A 14,133-nucleotide genomic window follows, 5' to 3' on the forward strand; every position below is an offset into this window, starting at 1 on the left:
AAAGTGGGGCAAATATAGCTTCGACGCTGTGAAAGCGGAGCACTCGACACAATGGTTGTGGAGTAATGATAGCCTCATCACTATTAAAGTGGGGCAAATATAGCTTCAACGCTGTTAAAGCGGAGCCCTCGACACAGTGATTGTGGAGTAATGATAGCCTCATCACTATTAAAGTGGGGCAAATATAGCTTCGACGCTGTTAAAGCGGAGCCCTCGACACAATGGTTGTGGAGTAATGATAGCCTCATCACTATTAAAGTGGGGCAAATATAGCTTCAACGCTGTTAAAGCGGAGCCCTCGACACAATGATTGTGGAGAAATGATAGCCTCTTCACTATTAAAGTGGGGCAAATATAGCTTCGACGCTGTTAAAGCGGAGCCCTCGACACAATGGTTGTGGAGTAATGATAGCCTCATCACTATTAAAGTGGGGCAAATATAGCTTCGACGCTGTTAAAGCGGAGCCCTCGACACAATGATTGTGGAGTAATGATAGCCTCATCACTATTAAAGTGGGGCAAATATAGCTTCAACGCTGTTAAAGCGGAGCCCTCGACACAATGATTGTGGAGTAATGATAGCCTCATCACTATTAAAGTGGGGCAAATATAGCTTCGACGCTGTGAAAGCGGAGCCCTCGACACAATGGTTGTGGAGTAATGATAGCCTCTTCACTATTAAAGTGGGGCAAATATAACCTCGACGCTGTGAAAGCGGAGCCCGCGACACAATGATTGTGGAGTAATGATAGCCTCTTCACTATTAAAGTGGGGCAAATATAGTACCATGTCGAGATCTCATTTATAATAAAATATTTATTTAATATGTGTTTTAATTTTGAACTATTAATTAATGTGCATTATAAAATTACATTAAAACTTTAATCAACACAGTTAATACCGATTTTCTGTTTGATGAATATCTTGTTGCACAGTAAACCTAAGCTTCTAAGTAGGTACTCACGGAAAGGAGAATTATTATTAGACGGAGTCCACAATATTACACAAATCAAGTATATCTTTCCATAATATATTTCATTTTAAAATTATATTATATTATGTTAATCAAAGCTGTCTAATAATAACAAAGCGGGTAACTAACTGATGATCAAATTTAGGAGGCGACCACATCGATCGGACCCAAGACTCGACGATACCGCGATGTCCGATTAAAGCCTACTACCTAATCCGTCATGATCCATGCGATAGATTCACTATGGCCCTCATATGGGGCATGGGGCGCACGTATCGGAGCACGCATAGCACGTCCCGTTTGTATACGTCGATTAATGGCATTAAACACTTTAAACTGTCAGTCAGACTAAATAGTCTTCCAATGCCTTATAGATTGTGTATTGATTGACATTACTCCTGTATATTTATACCTATAGGTATCCTCATAAGACGCTCATTAAACTTGTTGGTACTGTGTATGTACATTTGCATAAAGACGCGTTTTGTTATCATTCATAGGCACTTATTACCAATCGGCAAGGATTACCATTGTTATCTGTTTTATTGTATGGTAGGGTAGATCGGACATGGTAAAAGCCGCTTTCGTGAAACGATTACCTAGTATATATTAACTTTATTCAGATATGGTTTGTATATTTAAATCTGTACGCGAAAGCATCTCGTAAAAAAAAATTGTGAGTGAACATTGCATTTTATGCAATCATAAAATGAAATCTAAATAATATTATATTAGTAAATAATACTATAATAGTACGTATTACAATTATTTAAAGTTCAAATTGTAATCTATTTGTAGCCCCATACTTATTTTTTCCGTAATTTATTTATTCAAAAAAGAAGGTATTTGTAGTAAGTGATTTCGTATGAACGTAAAAATTACTTACTTGATTTCTTAGGTAATAAGTTTATTACGCTAAACGAATATACCTACAATTTCAAATTGAAAGTTTAACTGCCATGTAAGTATGGCAAACGAGACTAGACTTGCCGAGCTGAATAAACATCAATTTTTCGTTCGAGGGTACGGCGGTCGGCAGTTCAAATAATGTTTTGATTCTATACTTCTTATTCAGCGCACAATAAACATTAATCGAAACACAATTAGGTACACATATTTAGAGGAACACTATTTTGGCGAAAATACGTGTGACTCGGACTAACACAAAAACATGTAATGAGTACTGGAGGAGCGATGTTGAAGCAGGAACGCAGCGTAGCGAGTGAGAGGGACAGCGCGAACTTGTTTTTTAAATACTATAATCTCTAAAATGTGTGACTTGGACTGCACGATAACGTGTACTGCTGCTAGTAAATTATATTTGTTGTCTTGGATTTGGATACGAAGTATAATTAATAATCAAACGAACTTACCTGTGAAGTTTGATTACAATTATGCGAGTATCCAAATCCAAGACAACAAAGACCCGCCCCCCATCCCCAAAAATGAAAATAAAATAGTCTCTGTTACTAACACAAAAATAACTCTGAAATAATGAGTACTGGAGGAGCGATGTCGAAGCAGGAACGCAGCGTAGCGAGTGAGAGGGACAGCGCGAACTTGTTTTTTAAATACTATAATCTCTAAAATGTGTGACTTGGACTGCACGATAACGTGTACTGCTGCTAGTAAATTATATTTGTTGTCTTGGATTTGGATACTCGCATAATTGTAATCAAACTTCACAGGTAAGTTCGTTTGATTATTAAATAAAACGTGAAAGCTTCAACGCCATTTTGTTGTTATCTATGATCCGCTCCTTACACTATTGCGTAGATATTAAAGCGTCAATTTGACATTGTATTGTATTCAGTGTATCCCTTTCATTTTAAGAACTAATAAAAGAGACGTGTTTATTGAATCCCGTTTTGATTATGCATCATGGTAATTTTACCGCTAGAGAATTACGTCCACCAGCACACATGCAGAACAAAGTTCGAAATGGCTATAATTGTTTGATGTGTTAACTTAGTTTGTAAGTATAATATTTCAGTCTTTAAATAACGTTTTGCTTTTATAAAGCCGTGTGATTAATTGTAAATATGAATCTACAGTGTCCTGAGTGTTTGTTCTTGGTTCTGGATTTATAATAAAGTTCGCAAGAATCTAAAAAAGAACCTTGACGTGATCTTAAAACAAAATACTTGAAAATTATTGTAAAAGCGGACTAAAAGTTTAAGATGATTACGGAACAGAAAATGGTATGTATTTTTTTCAGTTTTAAACTATTATCTAAACCATATTAATGCATCTTTGCAATTCAATCTCATAAAAGAATTCCCCTTAATGAACAAGCTATGTATAATATTTTATTTCTATCCAATCTTTCTGACAATTTCGTTCTGAATAACATCTACTAATTTTTTCATAACCAATATTTAATAAATTTGTTTTGATTTTCAGGTTATAAAAGCAATACATCCAAAGTGAAACAATAAGTGCGAGAACTTGAATGATTTGTGCCTAAGCCGCGCCTTTTGAATTGACAAAGTCAAATCAATGAAAACTATCATGTAAGTACAAAATTTGAAATAACCTCTTGCTAAAAAGTGATCCCTTAATTAATTTTTAAAGAAAGACGCACTGACTGCCCTTTACATTTTAACCTGTTTGTCACATTTGGTTTTTTAATTAACCTAAGCCATTATCAAAGAATCTAGTAAACATACAACTCACTTATAAGCTAAATAAACCTAAGTACAAGTAAAACTAAATCAACTTAAGCAACTCTAAATTTGCATTTATTTGCCAAATTGCCATACTACAACCTGTAATCCACTCTTCCATAAATTAATCCCAACTATACTATTTTGTCATTGAAACCCATTCCTTAACAAAAAAAATGTCTTACAATTTTCAGCACATCGAAGTGTACTTAGCCTGATTCAAAGACTCTACACCTGGTCTAACTACTTTCCATGACTTCCCCACTAATTCAGGTAAATGTTTATTATTTGACTTGTTTTTACCAAATAAATTCCAAAATGTTAAATATTATATAATAAAGGGTCAGTTGTGAAACTCTGACATTTCTGTTTTAAATTAAATAACATGTAACAATAATAAACAACAATTTCATGTCAGATTTTAGTTCTAAAATGTATCAAACCAAACACACAAGTCCAATTACATTTATAGTATGACAAAAATTAACTCTAATGCCTATCTACTATGTAATCTCTGTTCCTGGGTAGCTAGTTTAACTATATTAGACAATTCTTACATTAAGCTTAATTTATACTTTACTCTTTGATTATGAATTAACTACTATATCTTAATAATTTGTTTCACTGTATAATTTCAGAACAGCAAAAGTTACTAGCTTCAAATACCTTGTCGCACCTCAACTCTCCATCCTGAAATATTTAATCTGAGCAAAAACATTGAGAATCTGATTTGTGTTAACAATGAGCTGACAACATCCTCTCCCAACACACTAACAACTTTGAGACAGCAACGCCTCTCCCCCATACAAAAGTCATATGTGGAGTCCTATATGGAAAAACAAATAAAATGAGCCTGCCAACCTTTAATTTATGAATCATCATTAGTATCCAATCGAGTTTCAAATGAGGTAAAATACTACAAAACCGCTGATGCAGGGTAACAGGATTACGGGCTGGAAAAAATGCACCAATCCATTGTGAATAAAAACACCTACAGAAGACTAAGAAGGTATAGGCTGCCCTTGTTCCATCAAACCTGTTTGGAAGTTGTAGTCACGTGACTTGTTATGCTTTAAGTACCGCTACGAATCAACCTGCACTATCTTATGACTAAAAAATGTAGAGAATGAAGATCCTAGTACTTCAAGTTAAGCTTTAAATACATAGAGTATGTATCAACCTGCAATTATGAAGCAAATTGTGACACTGACAGTAAGACCCAGAAGATGATGGCCACGCTTGCCCCTTCAAACCCTGTTTGAAAAACAAATTTACTTACATGTTTCATCAGGCTTTCCTTCTACTAGCTGCTTGTAAAGTCTGCACTTCATTTGACTGAAAAACTTAGTAAATGACTACAGATTCCTGACAACAAGCCCCTGCGGTTGTTTCGACACGTTTCCTGAACAAAATTCTTTTGGAACAAAGTCCTATTGATGCAGACAAACACCTTTTGACCTAGAATCTGTGAAGAGACGGAGTAGTCGCCGCGACGGAAATGAAGATAAATAGATTACAGTATTTCTAGAAGAGAAATTAGCAACACAAATACTATTTATGATCCCAATATGACAAATGAAAGCCGTAACTCCGAGCGTCCTACACACTTGTCAAGATAATTCAACTTGAGTAAACTAGGAAAGGTAAAACTGAAATGAAACGAGCCCATAAGATCACAGAAGATAGCATGGCATGGCGCGAGTTCGTGCAGACACCCTAGAAGTGTCCTGGGACCAACATCATGTATTATGTTGTCAATCAAAAAGGTATCTTTCATATTTTTCTTAAACAAAAATGAATTTAAATTTAACAGATAGTGAATTAAGTATGTATGTATGTTTGAATACCCTATCAATGTTATTGTTATTACGATTCTATTATTAAATCTAGCTGTTTATACATGCATACAGACATCCTTACATTTTATGTAGTGATTAGCCTAATTTATCTACATGGTACCTACATAATTACTCTTAAATTATGTGTTATCAGCCAAGTAACATCTGAAAATCGCTAACTACATCTCCCTATAAATGTATTCTAGTAATATATCTACAAATTTAAATTCCCTAATCCTTACTTTAACCTTAAACTAAATTTTAAACTTACTAATGTTGAAACATACAAGATAAACAACAAAATTGATATGTTGAAACCATTTAACTCAAGCAATAGATATTGATTTTATTTATTTTTCTGATTTCAGAAAGTCTATCTACAATCTCTCCTGTTCTCTAGTCTAATCAACCTGAGGTCTGCTGTCCGATACCATAACAAATAATCAGACTACAAGCTGTTTAAGAAGATTTCACTAATTAAGCTATGCATTTGACTCCATGTGTAATATACATGTAATATGTGACAGAAATTTGTTACTTGGTCAATAATAAAGGAAATATTCCGCTTTATTTCATCCCCATCTGTGTGCTAGCCTTGACCTTGTACCCTTACAAATAGATTAACCGCAATCAAACTAAATGCTAATTTTTTCCAATATTTAGACTAGATAACTAGCTTTCTAAATAACTGATCTATAAATAGCAACATAGCAAATTAGATATCTACAATAACAATTTATTACTAACTGCCCTTAAAATATAAGACTCAAGTCTAACTTACACATTTACCATTAGGTACCCATTATGAAACAGTCTCCAAAGACATCCCTATCTGCCCAAGTGTAAGTTGATGATAAACCCAAAAAATTACTAAACAGGTTTCCACGCGATCCCTATCAATAGAATGATTCTAAAACATAGTTTAGGTATAGTATAATTTAGAGCAAATTGTCGGCTGGTATTCAATGGGTCCCTTTAATAATGCGTTTACAATGTTTGTACGTAAATAAATGAATAACGCTTTAAAGTCTGAGTAATAATTTCCTTTTTGTTATCTAAGATCAACAGAAAGTTAATATTTCCAAATGTTGCAAGAAATATTTGAAACTTTATAGTCAATGATTTAAAAATGAAGATAAGCCCATGCATATAATTCTGACCTATCTAATCACTGCACACAAGACAGCGTCATCTGTTGTAAACCAAGTGTCAGATGGTCAAAGACACACGCTAAAGTAGACCGCACTCTCGCCCCAGAAAATGAGTTGATAAATAGCTTGAGGGAGACCTAATAGACCCTCGGCTTCTTTAAGACGATGACGATATGACACATAAATGTTACCATTATGGCCGCAGCCAAACAATCCAAGCTACTATTTCTATTGATATAAATGTCGGTATAATAAATTTTGAAGATGTGCTAGATAAATACATCTCTCTTTTAAATTACAAACAAAACTCTTCGTAACCAAAGAAGCATGATTTTAACTAAATATCAGCATTTAGAAAAGGACTATTATAAAGTGAGGCAATAAACTAGCCTAAAGAGCACCGAGCGAAGGCAATCAACCGTCATAATGAAACAAAATGATCGCTTAAACCCGATCTTAAACAAGAAATTAATGAAATCTGAAATGATTTACCGATAATTCCGACGATATGAAAACTCGCGAGTGTATTCGATTTTCCCGTAATAATTCCTACATAATTTCAAGACAATTTAAGCATTTAAAAGAAATTGGAAAAGGCGTCACATGATGTCATTCCACTATGTAATTCGCCATACAACTGAACACAGGGGTGTTACTAAAGGCGATCTTGACACCCAATGTATTGGCCCAATTGGTAATGATCGTAAGGCCCGTCTTTACAAAATAATATACATGTCCATGTCAACCGAACATTCAAACGAGAGTAACCTTGAGGTGGTTGTCAAAATGCCCGGCTTGCGATAACTAAGTTTACATGAACTTTTCGTAATAAATAAACTATTCAACCATGTTATTAAGTTCAAATCGCGCGTATAAAATAACAAAACAAAGGAATGCAGTGATTTGAAATGTGGATATGATGTTGTGTAGTGTAAAGTGAAAAACCAAGATTGTGTAACTTATGTTTATCTAAACGTTTATGTAATATCAGTAATGAAATATGTAGTAGATATCAATTATCCCCCTTTCCCATTCGCTTCAGCAACCGTTCCCACTTTCCTCCAACTTTCACAAAACAACAAACTGACCACAAAGCTTGGAACTTCTGACTCGATATAAAATCTAACTTTAACTTGAATAAAAGTTAAATCCTGGTCACGCAAACCAAACTGTAGAAAACCCACCCCTTTACTTACCCCTTTAGCTAAAATACACCCACTGAGCCAGAAAAATTCATTAAATAAAGATAACCTAAAAACTTACCATCTTTTACCTACTCCCAATGAGTCGTTAGTTCCTTGCTTTGCAGTCTTACTTATAACTATGGCCAGGAGTAGATCGTAGTGGTATCGTTAGGATCCCTAAGTTGTGTCCATTAATAACACCAAGTTCTTTAGGAAAGTAGGGATAGTCGCTAAAGCAAACAACAGGATAGGGTTTTAAAGCATTTATTTATCAGAAGATGATTTTATACTTATTTTAGTTATATTTAAGAGTTGAAGAGTTTTATTTTATTAAGTTTGATTGGTTTTAGTCCCTAACATTACCTGCCTGTCGACTAACTAAGTGAAGGAGTTTACTGTGTCTTCGAAACTTACATACTGATAGGAAGAAAACCACAAGAAACCTATCAGATGCCTAACAACGCGACACAACGAGAGAGATTTCTAATACTATGACTCTAGTTGAAGCTAGTTTTCTAACACTCATGCTTACTATCTAAAAATAATTTATATAATTCTACAGTTTCTTAGTAGAGTGCTTCTGTAGATGATAGGAGAAAAGCTTTGAATCTACGCCCTGAAAACACATTGGATCCGGTAGTTTCCTCAATCAATTTTATGTTATAACCTTATGACTCTTATTAATAACCGTTTAAATTTACTTGCCATTACAAAACTACTATCCTCATTACATAGACCTCACTAAACAAACAAATTAGAAAAAGCCAAAATATAAATACATAATAGATAAACCCTGATTCAATTCAAACTCCAGATTCTCTTGTTATAGCATAGTACTCAAGAGTATAGATGAGATTTTATTACATCCATAAACTTTCAGGAATGCTTTGCTTACCTGATGTACACTATAAGTTTGAATTCTGAATTGAATCTTAGAATAGTTTTTCATTCCAGATACCTTATTCAATTTGGCAAGGCCCTTTTCCAACCATGTTCATTCTCTTAGATATATTTTATCCAAAGTGAGATCATATATTAGATCTAGATATATTTTTCAGTTGTTTCCAATATAACATATAATTTTGCTATGGCAAAGCTTAGAGATACTTACAAATAATGTTTGTAAATTCATCAACAAATATTCAGATTAGCAGAATATAAGCTCACACATAAATTTAAATAGATATCTCCCTAAAAAGAGAGATAAATAATTCGCGTAGCCAACATTAATATCCTTCTCTATATAATTTTCTACATTATTCAAGACCACTCTCAAACAATTCATTCTAAACATTGAATGAAACTTAAATAACTGTAAATTATTTAGATTTGCCTCTAAAATTCTAAGTTACACTCGAAGGTTGAAATATTAATATACTCAGTCTAAGTGAAAACATAATCACTCACCGGACTCTCGAGGACTACAACCTGTGAAGTTCAGCCGGGAGCTCTGCTGACTCTGCTGGCTGCTTCGGTCTTCCGTAGGGCTCCGCTGGCTGCTACGGTCCTCCGTAGGGCTCCGTTGGCTGCTCCGGTCCTCCGTAGGGCTCCGTTGGCTGCTCTGGTCCTCCGTAGGGCTCCGCTGGCTGCTCCGGTCCTCCGTAGGGCTCCGCTGGCTGCTCCAGTCCTGTGTAGATCTTCCGTCTTCGGCTCCGCTGGTTTTCCTTCTTCTATTGGAGGTCTTCTCTTTCCCGCTGCTGGAGACTGAATGAATTCCACTCGGTCGAGTATTTCTTTCACACCCCATTTGTTGTGAGGGTGAGTGGCCTTTCCATCCCTGTGGGGGATTTTTGGCGGTTGGTTTTCGCCTCCCGTTACAACGGGAGGGTCCTTCTGCGCTCATCTAGAGCTGTGGCTTCAATTGGCCGTGATTGGCCATGATTGGCCGTGATGGCCACTCATGAGTGCCGATCATGGCTTTGCTTTGAGGTGGCCTGTCAGCGGCTTTCCGGGTATGCGGGCTCCGTCTGGCTGCTGCTGCGGTCTTCCTCGTCTCCTGCGGCTACTGGCACCAGTGCCCTGGGGAGCTGGCGCTGTCGGCGGTTGTCCGGGGGGCGTGCGTGGAGTGGCGCAATGCCCTGCAGATGGAGGTGTCGCGAGTGGTCGGCGCGCTCGAACATTTTGCTCGATAGTTGGCTGATGAAGGTGTCCAGGCTCTGCCATTTCAGCCCGCGCTGGATGTCAATGTTGCGCACGAAGCGGGGGGCGTTGACTATAGTGCGAAGGGCCGCATTCTCCTGCGCACGCAGTCTCTTTTTGTGTGTCTCAGCCGTCATGGCGTACCAGGCAGGAGCTGCGTACGTCAGGCGGGACCGAATGTAGGTCTTGTATATCCCCAGCTTCGTGCGGCGGGGGAGGTTGCTGCAGAGCACTGGACGGAGCAGGGTGCGTGCTGTTTTCACGCGCCGGACCACTTCGTCGACGTGCGGCTTCATTGTTAGCCGCCGGTCAAGTGTCACTCCAAGGTACTTGACCTGCGGCATCCAAGGCACGGCTTCTCCGAGTAAGCGAAGAGGCGGGGGGGGCTTATTGGTAAAGCCGGTTAGCAGCGCCTGCGTCTTGCCGACGTTCACCGACATCCTCCACCTGGAGAGCCAGTCGGGGAGGGCGTCAAGGGACCTCTGGAGTTTCTTCGCGGCGTGCGTAGGGTTCATGGACGCGGCGAAGAGGGCCGCGTCGTCCGCGTAGAGGCCCAGCTTGACGTCCCCCACGACCGGGAAGTCGTCGGTGTACAGCGCGTAGCAGGCAGGAGATAGGACGCTGCCCTGAGGTACGCCCGCGTGGATCGGGCGCTCCCTGGAGACTGCGTCCTCGACTGCGACTGCAAAGCGGCGCTCGGTCAGGAATGAAGCCACGACCTGAACGATGCGTCGGGGTGCTTGGGTCTTCGACAGTTTGTACACAAGCCCCTCGTGCCACACCCTGTCAAAGGCCTTCTCCATGTCTAAACAGACGGCTGCGGTGTGCTCCTTCTTGTTTAGTGCCGCCGCCATAAAGTGGAGCACTCTGGTGAGCTGCAGAGACGTGGAGTGCCCGTCGCGGAAACCGAACTGTTCCGGCCTAGGCTCGATGTAGGGCTGGAGCCGTCCCAACAGAAGCCGCTCGAACACCTTGGAGAGGGTGCTGAGCAAGGTGATCGGCCTGTAGCTCTCCGGTCTTCCTCTGTCCTTGCCTGGTTTGGGCAGCATGATCACCCGACCAAGTTTCCAGGCTGTCGGGTAGTGTCCCGAGCGCATGACCCCGTTGAACAGGCGAGTCACCGCCACTATGGAGCGTAGTGGCAGGTGACTTAGCGCCGCGTTCGGGATCGAGTCAGGGCCCGGGGCTTTCCTTGGTTTGCAGCGCCTGAGGACTCGCTGCACTTGGCCGGGTGAGAAGAAGACCGGATCTTCATCTGACTCCAGCGGTTGCTCTAGGTACCTCTCCAGGTGTTGTTCGACTTCTTGTTGATGTTCATGGTCTTGAATGGGGTTGGGCCGGAACTGGGTGCCCAAGCACTCGGCAAAGATCTCCGCCCTGTCCTCTGCCTTGTACTTGGGTTGTCCGGTCGCGTCTTTGAGCGGGCGAGTCGACTCTCGCGTCGTGCCGAGTTGTCGGCATAGACGGTGGATGGAGGGGACATCACCGCCTATGGACGCGATGTGACTCTCCCAGCTCTCCGCTGCATGGTCTCGAAGCTCCTTCTGCACTTTCCTGACGAGCGTGTTGAGTTCTGCTCGCAGTGTGGGGCATCTAGTGGTCTGCCATCTTCTCCTCAGGACGTGCTTCCGCTTTATCATGTCCAAGATCCTTTGTGGCAAGAGGGGGCGCCTCCCGTCACTCTGGATGGTGTGCGTGGCTGTGTTGAGCGCGTCCTGGATGTTGGAGGAGATGGTGTTGGCTGCTATCTCCACTTCTTCTGCTGTGGAGACCGCCATGGTCTGGGGTTTCCCCTCCATGGCTTCGGCGTATGTCTCCCAGCAGACTCGGCGTCTTGTTCTGGCGGTGAAAGCCCGGATTGGCATGTCTTCCAGGACCAGCAGTACCGGGCGGTGGTCCGACGGGAGGTCTGGGAGGACCTCCTGGTGCATGGTGGCGGCAATGCTCTTGTGGACCACAAAGTCAATAATGTCGGCGGTGCCGTGCGCGACGTCGTGACGTGTCGGCTCTTCGGGACCGGACACATCGAAGTTGTGGTCCACGGCGGCTTGGTAGATGGTGCGGCCAGCTGTGTCCTGCCTTGCAGCGTGCCACGCCGGGTGCTTGGCATTCCAGTCCCCAGCCATGATGGTCGGCATGTTGGGACTGAGAAGCTTTCGCAGGTCTGCTGTGAGGGTGCCGATGGCACTCGCTGGTCTATATATGGCGTATAGTCGGAGATCGTGGCCCGAGACTCGGATGTCGACTCCTAAGGCGTAAAAGGAGTCGAGGGGCTGGTATTCCACCGGCTGGTGGACGATGGACCTCCGGACTATGACTGCGAGTCCCCGGTATGGCGTGCCGTTCTGCTGTACCTCGTCTTTGCGGTAGACCAGGTACCCGGGGATCTTCAGGGCAGCGTCTTCTCGCAGATGTGTTTCGGACACCAGCATCACGTCCACATCTTGCGATTTCAGGAACTCGCGGAGCAGCCCGATCTTGTAGCGCAGGCTCTGCGCGTTCCAGTATACTACACGCAGCTTAGCTAGCTCTTTGCTGCGTGGAGTGTAGGGCGGCAGTGAGCGCCTGGGCTACCGCGGCGAGCTGCGCCACTAGAGCGGCGAGGTCTGGCGTAGCGGTTGGCGCGATGCTGGTGGCTGGTGTTGGTGCTGGTGCTGGGTGTAGGGCCGCTGGTTGATGGGCTGGCGCTGGTTGAGTGTTGGTGGCGGCTTTCTTCTTCTTATTCTTCTTTTTGGCTTTCTTTGTGGAAAGGCTCGTTCCGGTATCCCCCCTTTGAGTGGGGGGGTTGGCCGGCGCCATCAGAGACGCTGGCGCCGACTCCTCCACTGTGGGCTTGGGGACTGATGCCTTGGTGATGGGGCCTGGGCGGCTCGGGACTGGGGCCGAGAGGGCAGATCTCCCAGCTTTCCAGTTTCGGGCCTCCCTCTTGTAGACCGGGCAATTTCGGCTGTTTGCCGGGTGCTCTCCTCTGCAGTTTTTGCATGTGGCCTTCTGGTCTCTAGGCCTGGTGCACTGGTAGGATTGGTGTGGCTCGGCGCATTTGACGCAGGCAGTTTGGCGGTGACATCCGTGCGAGGAGTGGCGGAACCCCTGGCAGTTGTGGCATTGTGCGGGCCCCTTCTTCCCGCGCCATGCCTCCACCTTGATTCCCCGCATGTGTAGAAGCTCTTTCACCTCGTAGACTCCCGCGTGATCTCGGGCGGGCCCCGCAAGCTGCACGAAGTATATGCAGCCCGGGCGGCCCGACCTCGCGTTTATTTGCTTGACGTATTCTGCGGGGTGTCCAAGCTTCTCTAGGGCGTTCTTCACTTCTTCCGTCGGTGTCTTGGAGGGGAGGCCCCTGACGGCCACCTTAAGCCGCTTCTCATCGTCCAGCCCGTATATGTGATATATCGGCTTAACGATGTCCGTGGTCTCCCCTTTTTCTTTGGCTGCAGCGATTGCGGCGATTGCCGCATCCTCCAACTTGGCCAGGTGCCTAATAATAAGGCGATATTCGGCCTCCGTTTGGGGCTCGAACTCCACTCCTTCTCCCCTCGGCTTGGAATGGGGTGACTCGCCGAGCTCCTCCGCGATGGCCTCCAGGGCCCTCGGCCAGTTGGGTAGTAATTCGGCGACGATGGCAGGGTATTTGGATTTTTTATTTTTTTTTCTACCCTCATCGTCGCCGCAAGGCTGCATGGCGTTATTGCTCTTTTTAACGCTACTGTTTTCATTTTTTTGGGTGCTGTCTTTTTTTTTTGATGTAACAGTATTATTGTTTTTTTGTTGCAGCCTTGCTGCCGAGGTTGCGGTGCTGGCGTCTCCAGAGCCCGAGGGGAGGGCTGCGGCGTTCGCGTAGCTGTGGTCGGGTGCTGCGGGTGTTGCTGCGGGCTGCTCAGTTGCTGTCGTTGCTGACCCGGGTAAGTGGCCATCTCCTTTTTCATTGTGTTTGGGTTTGGGGCCCTTAAAAGGGCCTTTTTCTGGCTGCGGCGCGGCTTCGCGGCGGGCGCGGAGTCGCGGGTCGGTCGGCGGCGAGATGTTGTGGCACGCGCGTTTTTCTGGCTGCTTTTCTTGTGGGCTGCTTTCCGGCTTCCTCTTCATAGCCGAGGGGCGGAGGGCTGCCGGGTGATCCTCCAGGAACTGGAGGAAGTGGGCATCTTCAGGTAGCAGCTCCACTGCCTCTCCCAGGGCATGTCCCTG

General features: G+C 43.1%; 1 long non-coding RNA gene across 1 annotated transcript; it reads left to right on the plus strand.

Moving 5' to 3' along the window:
• Nucleotides 1-2,686: 2,686 nt before the first annotated feature.
• Nucleotides 2,687-6,052, plus strand: LOC133517123 (uncharacterized). The gene is made up of 5 exons (XR_009799330.1): nt 2,687-3,174; nt 3,377-3,486; nt 3,834-3,912; nt 4,278-5,405; nt 5,846-6,052. It is a non-coding gene; the product is annotated as an uncharacterized LOC133517123 (long non-coding RNA).
• Nucleotides 6,053-14,133: the final 8,081 nt, after the last annotated feature.

The sequence above is a fragment of the Cydia pomonella genome, chromosome 4 (genome assembly GCF_033807575.1).
Source record: "Cydia pomonella isolate Wapato2018A chromosome 4, ilCydPomo1, whole genome shotgun sequence".
In the NCBI taxonomy this organism is placed as follows: Eukaryota; Metazoa; Arthropoda; class Insecta; order Lepidoptera; family Tortricidae; genus Cydia; species Cydia pomonella.